Here is an 11,408-nt window from a genome sequence, read left to right as displayed (position 1 = left end):
CTTTGTTGTCTGCGTAGTAGGCCGGTGTCTAGGAGTGTGTACGGACCAGCCAAATTATTTTGATACTGAATATTCTTACATCTACCGTGGTGGCTTAGCAGCTGTGGTGTTGGGCTGCTAAAATTGAGGGCGCGGATTCGATTCCTGGCCACGGGGGCTACATTTTGATGGGGACGAAATGTATAAACACCCATGCACTTAGATATAGATGCACAAGGTGGTCAAAATGAAGCCAGAGGCCTCCACTATGGCATGCCTCATAATCGTATCATGGCTTTGCCACGGAAAACCCCAGAAAGTATTATTAATAATGTCCTCACAGTTGTGGACGGACTGTTGTTTCTTTTGCATAAATTGAACATCTTGTGCTCGTTGATCCATGTATAGAGTTATAGTTCATTGGTTTAAGCAAATTCAGGAGATAGCACGAAAGTACTAATGACTCACAATTATAGTACTGATAAGGTTGGTTGTATTCTAGTCTCTTAGTGGTCTAAAGGGGGAAAATGTGCCAGAGTTTCAGGACATGCTTGATAATTCGGAGGCCTTCACAGCACTTTCATGTTGCCCATAACGTCATAGTAAACTTAAGATGCCTTTGAAATTTGGGGCACCGAGACCATTATTCGTCTCACTTTTCTTAATTTTTTTTAGAGCTGGGCCAATAGCAAAATTTTGGGTGCGGAACGAATCGAATATTTTTCGAATATTTCTCGAATATTTCTAGAATATTTTTCGAATACTTCGAAGCGAAATTGCAGTTATAGATTATTCCTAAGCATATTTTTATGAGATAGCAACATGAAAGTGTTTCTTTTCGCTAGGTTGACGAAGCACTGGCAGGGTGGTGTTTCATATTTGTCTTATCTAGAGTGAGGCAATGTAGAGGCCGAATTGTATTTATGTACATGATCTGGTGCAACCAAAGTGTTGCCGACAACGCTTTACACGTGACAGGCAGAGATGCCATTTCCTCAGTCTCTCCTCCTCTTTCAACTTCTGTGGAAGCCCAACTGATGTGGCAGACAAGGGTGTGCTCCCTTCAAGTCCGGAGTTCCAAATCTGCCTCGTAGACGTCAATATATAAGAACATCTGAAACTTTGGATACTAAAAAGCTTCGGCTTCTGATTTTTCGGACTTTCTGCCCAAATTTCAGGTCAAAAACAGCATTAATTGAGCCCCCACCTCTGCCACATCTTTCATCTCTATGTTGGAACCAGCATTTGCGACCGTAGCAGAGCTTGAAAGGCAGCTTTGCCGCAATACCGGGGTGTGATGAGGTGAAGTATGTTGAAAATGTAGGGACCACTTCCAATCAGACGTTGACTGTCTCTTGGTAAAGTTCGACCGGAGCTTTAAAGGCAGCTTTGCCGCAATACGAGAATGTAATGAGGTGAAGCATATTGAAAATCTGAAGGGGTCACTTTCAATCGGACGTTGACTGTATTTGTTTTTGGGAAGTTCGAATAATTCGAATAGTAAAATTCCAGTGCGAATCGAATCGAATAGCAAACACTATTCGAAATATAATCGAAATTTCGAATATTCGCACACCCCTAATTTTTTTTCCTGCGACTGCTGTTATTTATGAAACTACATTAGCCCAGGCCATCGCTGCCGCTATTTTGATTATCTTTCTGCCTCAAATTTTGATGAGCAGATTCAGGAGCCATAGCCACTTTAGCTTTGCTTTCTGCTGCGCTTTGTACTATACAGTGAAGCAGTTTCCATTGAAAGGATCAATATATCTGTATGTATGTATGTATGTATGTATGTATGTATGTATGTATGTATGTAGTGGTAGTGGGTACGATGCAAGGGCAGAGGCATGTGCAAGAAAGGAGAAAAAAGTGAACATGCCATGCAGCTTGCGAGCGAGCCCTAACTGACGCGAAGAGACGTGACTATATCGTCACCGCGACGAGCACAAGCAGAATCGACCTTATGAGCGCGCGCTGGCTCCCAAACTTGCAGCTTGGCTCCTGTCGCGCCATAAGCTGTGGGTGATGATCCAGGGTGCACGGCACCGTGATCAAGCGCAGGGGGGGGGTTAGTTCCATCATAACGCACCCCCTCCCCCCATCCCCCTTTCCTCGTTGGTCGAGTGCGGAAAAAACTTGCTTTTCACAAGGCCTGCTTTTGGTCCCCGGCTTTCCGGGTTTAAAGGCGGAATGTAAGCAGTTCTTGGAATGCAGTATCAAAGGTCTTCGGTTGCCATTATCGTAAAAAACCTGTGTGGAATGACGGGGCACGTCCAACTGTGTAAAGTTCTGGGGCATACTTGGCGCGCCCCTTTGATGATTAGGGATGGCGCCCCCCCCCTCCCCAACCGCACGCTGATTGGTTCTCCGTCCATCGAACTGCTTCCGGCGTCGATGCTGCCGATGTCTGGGAAGTCCTGAGGTGGACGTTTCGTTTCGGCCGCCATCACCAGTAGCGTCGACGCCGGGGAACGAAATGCCTGACGAACGCCTGCAAAAACGCTGCATGTGGTTCGGCCTTTACTTTTTCTTTTGTGGCCCTATCAACCAATGCCAGCGAGCTTGCCTTGGGACGTCCACTGAATATAGTTGCCTCAATGTCGGCGTTCCTTCCCACCATCCTCCGTGCTTTCCACCGAGTAAAGTAGCGGGGCTTTACCACAATGTTAACCAGTGAGGGCTACGTAGCGCCCTCTGGTCAGTGGACAAGCCCCCACTTTGGTTCGGTTTATTTCTGCACGTGCGGTAACAGGGCTTAAAGTTAGGGGTCCCAGCCCTCCCCCCCCACCGCCCGTCCATTTTTAGGGAGCTGCTCTTAAGGCCTGACCACACGTATGCGTTGCAGCGTGTCACCTTTTGACACGGCGCCGCGCCCTCTCCCTATGGGGAGAGAGGGAGCGCGGCTACGCGAAGCTGTGCGCTCTCTCTCTCCATAGGGAGAGGGCGCAGCGACGTGTCAAAAAGCCACGCGCTGCAGCGCGTACGTGTAGTCAGGCCTTCAGGCGCCCGTTCCTTCGTTGAGCGGCGTCGCCGTTGTTGGCTGGCGTCGGCTTAACCGATAGAGCGAAAGACAGTCTGTCGATATTACGAGCCACTGGCCTCTAACCTCGCTTTCTTCCTCCGTCACGCGCGCTGGCCCCTCGGTCGGAGCTCGTGCGCATGCCGGGCGGGCACCTGCACTGCGGCTGGCTTCGCTGGTATTAACGGGGCTGTCGGCGTTTCGCTTGGTTCGCGACGCCTGCAATGCACAGAGTGGTGTGCGTAGCGCTGGAGCGCTGGCAGCAAATATGCAACGAATGTTACATTGCTACAACTGCGGATAGCCAGAACTTCAAACACAGTTGGCGTTGCCCCAACAAGAAGCTGCGCTCAGAACTCGCATTAGGCAGTATCGTAATCGTCGGTGAATTTTTATACGAGGGTCTCGCCCCCCCTGGCAGGTCAACTGTAAATCTGCGGCAAGCATTTGAAAAACGCTGTGAGTTCATTTTCTTTTTTTTTTTTTTTTGCCAGTAATGCTTTGTGGGGGGAAATTATCTTTCCAATTTTTCGAATAATGACTTAATTGGTACGCATGCATTCTGCCTACTTTCTTTTTTTTTCTTTTTTTTTTTGGACAAGTAGGTGTGAAAATAAAATATAGCGTTGTTGTGCCTGAGCTTCTTAACGCGGCGAGTCGACTAATAGTTGTTCTGGGTTGCAGATGTAGAGTTATTTGCTTTGAGCTCGCACATCTAACCCTTTACATCCCGAGCTATTTTTGAAGCTCATACCCAAAATACCAATTTTCTTTTAGTGCAACTGACAGGCGCATTGAGTAAATGCCGGAAATACACTCGGAATAATATATTCATTTGTATAATACTTCTAAGCATTTGTTCAACTGTCGAGAGACAGTTGGCTTCACTACAAGGTGATCGTCCCAAGCACAACTTCTGTGGCCTGTGAGGGTTGTGACCTAAAAGAAAATATATATATATATATATATATATATATATATATATATATATATATATATATATATATATATACACTTGCAAGCACGGATATACTTGCACTCATACTTGCAACCACTGATAAAGCGTGCCGTTCGAGCTGTCCCGCGTCCGCGCCGTATTGCGTGATCGCTGGGGTCATACGATCTTTGATGAGTTCAGTGCTCCCGAGAAAACCATCGCATATATATATATGGGTCATTCCATGCCAAGTGTCCCAGACGTGGTGCTCGCACATCGCAGATTTTGCTGATAAAATTTGTGCCTTTTTCCTGTGCCACATGGACTATTGTGGCAAAACATTTTTGCTCGAAAAATTGACGATCGTGGCGCCCCCTCGAAGTTCGCTTGTATTTGTTAAGCTGCGCCTAATAGAAAAATGTGTATAAAATCTATTTTTGTGTGTTGAGCTTCGAAACCGCGCTTGTGCAATCGCAGAGGTTTTGTTTAGTTGCCCTACTGATTAATTCGGAAATTTTTGTGTTTCACTACCAGCTAGGTATCTTCAAAAACTACAAAAATCTTCAAAGTTCGTGATTTTTTTTGAGCTATCTAAAACTCTCCCTAACCAATCTTAATAATAGTATAATTTTCAAGAAAGTGTATTTTCGTACAAAAATGTTTAGGGGTAAAATAGGCTTCAAATGTTCACGAAAAAAATTGTGAAAGTAGAGAAAATATCCGATTCGTCGCATGTTTGACCGTATTTTTCATACTGATGCGGTCCAAGTAAAAATCCTCGTAATGCGGCATTTGATAGAAGACTTCATCGTTAAGTAATGAAGAAAGTCTAATCAAATCATTTTTTGTTATAAGGAAGAAAATAATTTTTGAATTTGGCCCTCCGAACGCAACCTGCATTTCTTTTTGTTGCCACTTCGCCGCAAAGCACGTGGTCGCTCTTGCAGCTGACACTCGTCACAGGCAGCGGCAAGATGCGAGATGTATGTCAGTAGCTCATGAGTGGTCGAAAGTCTTGTTGCGTTGATGTCAGGGCGACTTTGTGTGTCTTATTATTTCTCTCAAGTATTAAAACTTGAGAGAAATAATAAGACACACAAAGGGAATGTGTGTGTCTTTTTCATTTTTTTTTCGTGCATTGCAGCGAGATGCGGGGCTAATGTGCCTCCCTTTCCCATTAAAGTCCCATATTTCCCATGCGTTCGGGTCCCCGCGGTTAGCGCATCGAGCAGACGCCAGCCCTGGAAACGAAAATAATGTTCTGGCGTGTTCGAGCACTCATTATGCTCATTTATTCTACCGCGTCCAAGTAAACGTTAATGCGACATCGGCTCATGATACCAATGTCTCAACTTTCATGCCCGTCCCACAGAAACAGGCAGTACACCACAGAGAACGCCGACAATACGCCCACGGCTGCTACATAAAAAAAAGGTAGCGGCCGTGCAACGCCGCTCGCGTGCTCGGGCTGGCTCGAACACGTCACGCGCACGTGACCATGCATGCGCATGACGTGTTCATGCGTATGTGTCAAGTGAAGAGGGCAGGGAAGGGATTTGGCTTGCTAAGGCTACACGGGGCGAGTGGCAAGGGTTTGAAACTCACCCCCTCCCATCATGGTTTCGCGCCGCTACAAATTATTGTTTTTCTCTGCTCGTCATGAACCGATCTGAAAAATTCTTGCGGCATACTGCTCTTCATTCGGCACACAACAACTTCCAGCGTCTAACTAAAATTTGCTATGTGGCCTGGTGAGGGGCCCTTTAAGACTGGTTACGCATTACGACGGGGACGAACGGGTGCCGCTTTAAGGAGCTTCGCCCCTAAAAGTGTACTAACGCACCGAGATATATATATATATTACTCATCTATTTTATTTATTTATGCAAGGTGTTCTAGGTCCAATACTCCAAGAATCTGCTATCCAGCGAGTTGGGTCGTCGCCCTTTAAGGCTGAAGGACGCAGCAGCGTTAAGGTCAGACAATACACGTGATATTTCTGGAGAAGAAAAAGATACAACTTCTGGGGAGCTATTCTTGATGCGTTCATCCAAAGGAGATGTTCATAGTCATATTCGGCAGAGCGCATTCAGTGATTTGAAAAAGCGGTGAGCCGTGATGTCACCTCGCTCTTGACCACGTCGCCGCACCGAACCCGCCAGCACGTTCCTAGCGTAAGAAGAGAGTGGACGAAATGCACAGAAACAGGAACTTTTCAAGTCTGAATTTGCATATGAATGTGTCCCAGATGTTTCAGAACAATGCAGGGAATGCGTACCGACCTTACAGCTGCATTGTACGAGCGGCCGCATTAAACTTAAATCGATGGCTAACACGATCAAAACACATGTGCACCGAAAATCGGATCTCTGAGGGCTGCGCTCGTTGCATTGAAGCGCATTCCGTCCCTATAATTTGTGTCGAGTGTTTGAAAGCTTCGTGAGGTCATGATGGCGCAGCAGAACAAGAACTGGAAACAGGGGGCACGATCTCTCGCCGAGCTCCCGCTATTCAGAGGCCGCTGAAATGGACTGTTCATTACATGGACACATCGGGAAGAGCTTCTCTGGCGAAGTGCTGTATTTTATTTTCAGATTCCCCATTCGAATTAAAAGAAAAGACTAACGGCGGCGCGCCGCAATTATTGAGCGGCGGCGGCGGCGGCGGCGTGGTCTCTCTTGGGACTTCGGCGGCGGCGCGAGCGGCGTGACCAAAAACAGGCGGCGGCGGCGCACACATTTCTGGATAATAGCAATCGTGATGCCTGGCGCCTTTTTCGTTATGACTGCTCTTGTAGCCTGTTGGTTAATCATCTGTGTAAACCACTAGAGCAAACAGTTCAGTCCAAAGTGACAACAAAATTGCAAGTCCGTCACCTCGGGTGTAACGTCTCTTGCTGAGAAACCTGTGCCGCCAGTTGTTAGGATGAGGTTGACCTTCTCAACATCGCTCCATTGTAACAGTGTCCTCTGCAAACAAATATGGACCTGTAACATGTGCAGTAGTGAAATGGAGAATGGAATAACAAACTTCGAAAGCATTTTACCATGTGAAGAGAAACATATGATCAAGATAGCGATAGAAGTTCATCAGTCTATTTTTCAGGAAATTCACAGACCTACAGGCCAAGTATTCACTTAACATTCCTGGAGATATCAGAATTTTATTATTAAAACTTTGTTAATATTACAAATGCGTAGTATACAGAAGAAGGTCCCATAGTCAGAAACAGTATCGAGACCTCCTGTACAAAAACAATTATGGTAGTTAAAGGGGCCATGACGCCCAATTTTCGATCATAATTTGTGTTATGTGGGTTAATCCTAGTGTGTTCACAAATAAACTGGCGAAATTTCAGCACATTTGGCCAAGCACTTAGTTTATAAGTGAATATTTTTGTAAACATGTGAGCAGCCTGTGAGTCGGGCAACCCTGATGCACTTGTGAGCTGTGACGTAACAAGCTGCTTGCTTCGCGAGCGTCTGCATTCCGGCGAACGATTTTATTCCGTGGTGAGCTGCGCGTGCAATTGAGCTATTTCAGCTTTCTTCAGCTTGGCATTGAAATTGAATGATTTGCAGTGGCTGAAACTTTGGTAGAAGACAACGACTCTGCTCCATGCTGCACACGACGTCACACACGCCATGGCAAACTGACAATTGCTGGTGATGGACGGGGCTCATAGCCAGCGACTTCTAGGGCTTCTTTTGCACTGAGATATTCTTTTACAGTCCATTTTTCGTAAAGGCACAATAGACCCTCTACTTCTATTTTTCGCTGACAACTGCGAATTGTTGGATAACCGTACCTTTTTAGCAACTGGAGGCACCAGTAGCACAAAGTGAAGTAGTATTCGAGTAAAAAACAGAGAGATAACACTGCTTCTTGTAAAGCGATCTCAACAGGTTAGCTTCTGTGATCGCGGGGATCAAATGAGTATATAAAACATGCGTGCTTCTGGATAACTTGGTTTGGAGTGCTACGCCCTTGCTTATTTTAGTTCATGGTGATGGACAGACAATGTGCATTGTCTATCCATCACCATGAAGAAAAGACTGTGCATACACACCTTAAATGTGCCACTCATTTTGATGATGTCTGCTTCTGTTTTAGATATTAATCACAAGAAGCAGTGTGATATTTCTATTAGCGGTGGTAGAGACGTTGCCAAACCAGTGTCTGCATTTTCATAAAGTCAATTGTTGAAGTGTAATGCACAGTGTCAGTGTATCTCTCCTGTCTCTGTCTGTCTGTGCTACAATACTTTTCAAGTATGTTTGCCAATATGTCCAACACACAGCTGTACTTAGGTACACACAGGTGGAAGAACAGAGCTCTTAAGGATGACTCGTCACTTACCTTGATGTCTTCAATGTCATCTGGAACACACTGTCGAGCAACAACCTCTCCATTTATCCTGCGCAAAAAAAAAAGAAAAAAAGAAAGAAATGGTCTCACTTGCAGTAATTTCAAAGAAGCATGTTCTGAAAAAGTCCAAAGGATACGAAGAACCATACAGCGTCTTCACATCTACCAATGCTTCCAGGTTCCTCCCGCTAGAATCCTCGGCCTCACCTTAGGAGCATCTATCACTCACTGGAAGAGCAATGCACATACTTTTTAATACTGTGCTTTTTAGTAGTGTTGAACGAAAGAAGGGTAATTTTTTTCCTGAGGGCTCATTTATATGCTAGACACAACCTAATGAATTGAACAGGCAATTAGGCCATAGAGGATGTTAATTGTTGTCTTTAGCTGTACTGTACTAATGGTGACGTGAGTAGAAATGAACTGAAGTTCGCAAAAATCACCCTTTTCACCGGTGGAATCTGAACCCACAACCTTTAAATTATGCGTCCAATGTTCTACCAACTGAGCTATGATGGAAGGCGATTCCTCGTTGACTTTGTTGGGCATTTCTGTGCGTGTAAGCCCTGGAAGTGTTAGCCAGCGCCACTCGTAGCACAGGTGGTGAGTGTGGGACCTTTTTGCCAGATGGTGTCACGTGGCACGTGATCTTTCAGTGAGGTGGCAGTTGACGAATAAACACTCATATGCATTAAGGCATTGAGACTGCCATGGTGAGGCTCTCGTTATGAATGTACGAAAGAAATACCCAAAGAAGTGGACGGGGAGGCACCTTCTGTCGTAGCTCAAATAATAGAGCATTAGACGCGCAATTCGAAGGTTGGGTTCTGATCCCGCCTACGGAAAGGGTGATTTTCCTGTCCACTTAGTCATTTCGATTTACGTCACAATTAGTACACAACAGTTAACGACAACAATCTATGTCCTCTATGCTTTCCCTGGCCTAACTGTCTATTCTATTCATTTAGTAGAGTTGGTGACGTGTGCAAGCTTACATTGAAGCAACACTCTGTGGACCCTCTTTCCTTTCAGTGTCTGTGTCTTAGTGCATGTTACCGCTCTTAGTATGTCTTCGTACCAACCATCCCAGATGCAGGCCTTATAGTTCTGGGCAATGAAGCCACACCAGCTGCCTCTGAAAGTACAGTGTTGCTAAGTGTTCCCTCACTTGAGATACTACACAGAATGGTTGTATTCCTTCAAAAAATCCATAGAAATGCATGTTATTTTTTCCACAGCACAACACATTACGTTTGTGCTGGTGCACACAGAAAGAAGTGAGATAATCATCGATCACCCTTTTAGGTAACTAACTCACTAATTAACATTTATATCAAGTAAGAATTACTCGTGGGCTGACATAGCAATCAGAAAATAGAGGCCATTCTATGCTACTATCTGCTTTGTGACATTATTCCCCCAATACAGAGCTTGAAGGTAAATAACTGAAAACTTCCTACAGAGTTTTATAGTGAAGCAGTTGATGTGTTGCGCAATTTTTAATATTTGTGCCGGGGTGACCGTGTCATTTCACAAGTAAACTATGTCTTCTTGTTCTGCTGTCAACCACATTACCAATAATCAATCAATCAATCAATCAATCAATCAATCAATCAATCAATCATCAATCATTTATTTAACGTGCCCAGGAACAACCGTAAGGTCTTTGTGCTGGCGCACGCAAAAAAAGAACAATAAAAATAAACAGTACAATACAGACTGTTTTCAGAAATAAAAACAGCAAAAATACGTAGACAAAGAGAAATTAACACAAAAGGGGAGGAGTAAAATAAGACAACACGAGAAATATTGAAGGGGGATGAAAAATTAGATTGCATATATACAACTATGCGGAAAGTCGGGGAAGGGAAGACTTTGTATGTACATTGTGCCACACTATGTCAAAACAGTGCAAAGCTCGGATAAAAACAATGACTGTGGACTATGAAATCTTCAAGATCAGGAAAATGAACATATAGAGACTTCGTATTCTGTCAACGGTAGAGTGTTGGAATTATTAATAATAACAATAATAATAATAATAATAATAATAATAATAATAATAATAATATTACGACGAAGAACAACTAGTTTTTCCGTTTCACGAATATTACCGTATTCTATTTGAAAAAAAAATGCATTTTTTCCTTTCCTTGCCTGCCTTTTGCTTATGTTCGCATTTTCATTAACCGTCGGCTTCTTGGCCAAACCCCCGTAGTGGGTACGAGCCAGATAAGAACGGACAAGCAAGTAAACAACATGCTGACCAAAAACTGGGTTGGTTTTATGAAATGTTATCCCCCGCACTCCCCCACAGTGGGTGTGAGCCACACTTAAAGGTGAACACGAACATGCTGACATGTCGTTTCCCAGGGGTGTTCTACGCGTCGAACATGGAAGAGTCGCGCGCGCAATCGGACCGACGGCACATTAGCCGCGCCTGCGATTTCGCGAACTCCGTTTGATGTTTGAACAAGACAGCGCATGAAAAAGAGTGCGCATGCAACAGCAGCCTTGACGCGAGGCAGTCTCCAGGCAAGTCCTCTAACACCCACCTGCAAGTATGCCAGTTGTAATGCAGTGTTTACTGTCCATTTCGCGCGCTCCGCACGTGCACGTCCGAAGAAGGGCGCGTTTATCTCGTCAACTTCACAAAATCGCGGCTGTTAGCGTTGTCGCTGGAGTAGCACAGCGTGCATAGTTAAAATGCTCAGGAAAGGTGGGTCAAGCCTACTACGCAGCAGAAGGACACATTTAAAGGACGCTTCATGGGGATAGACGTCAGACTCTGCCCAGACGGCGCTGCGAAAAACACCGCCACCAGCGCCCTCATCGCAGCCCTGGCACTAACTGGGTACCCAATGGTACAAAAGTGCTCGGCACGACGCTGGCCCAAGGTCATTGGCCAACCTCGGCCATAGGTCAGCTGCCGACGTCGGCCCACATTTGGGGATTGACACTGGCCTCAGGTTGGCCGACGTTATGGCCACCGACATTGGGCCGACCTAAATGGCCAACCTGGCCGATTGCCAGCCACCCTAGGGCCACGCTTGGCCCTGTGAAAATATGCTCATGGCCAGGTGCCAGCCACCCTAGTGCCAA

The 11,408-nt window shown here is 45.3% G+C and overlaps 1 long non-coding RNA gene across 1 annotated transcript; it reads right to left on the bottom strand.

The window, feature by feature from the left end:
- Positions 1 to 6,675: 6,675 nt before the first annotated feature.
- LOC119395517 (uncharacterized) lies at positions 6,676 to 10,958 on the bottom strand. Its single transcript, XR_005184219.2, has 5 exons — positions 10,862 to 10,958; positions 8,456 to 8,534; positions 8,298 to 8,355; positions 6,815 to 6,907; positions 6,676 to 6,736 (listed from the first exon to the last, which is right to left on the bottom strand). It is a non-coding gene; the product is annotated as an uncharacterized LOC119395517 (long non-coding RNA).
- Between the last annotated feature and the right edge of the window lie 450 nt (positions 10,959 to 11,408).

This window comes from Rhipicephalus sanguineus, chromosome 6, assembly GCF_013339695.2.
Source record: "Rhipicephalus sanguineus isolate Rsan-2018 chromosome 6, BIME_Rsan_1.4, whole genome shotgun sequence".
Lineage (NCBI taxonomy): Eukaryota > Metazoa > Arthropoda > Arachnida > Ixodida > Ixodidae > Rhipicephalus > Rhipicephalus sanguineus.
This window is presented reverse-complemented; position numbering and strand designations above follow the sequence as displayed.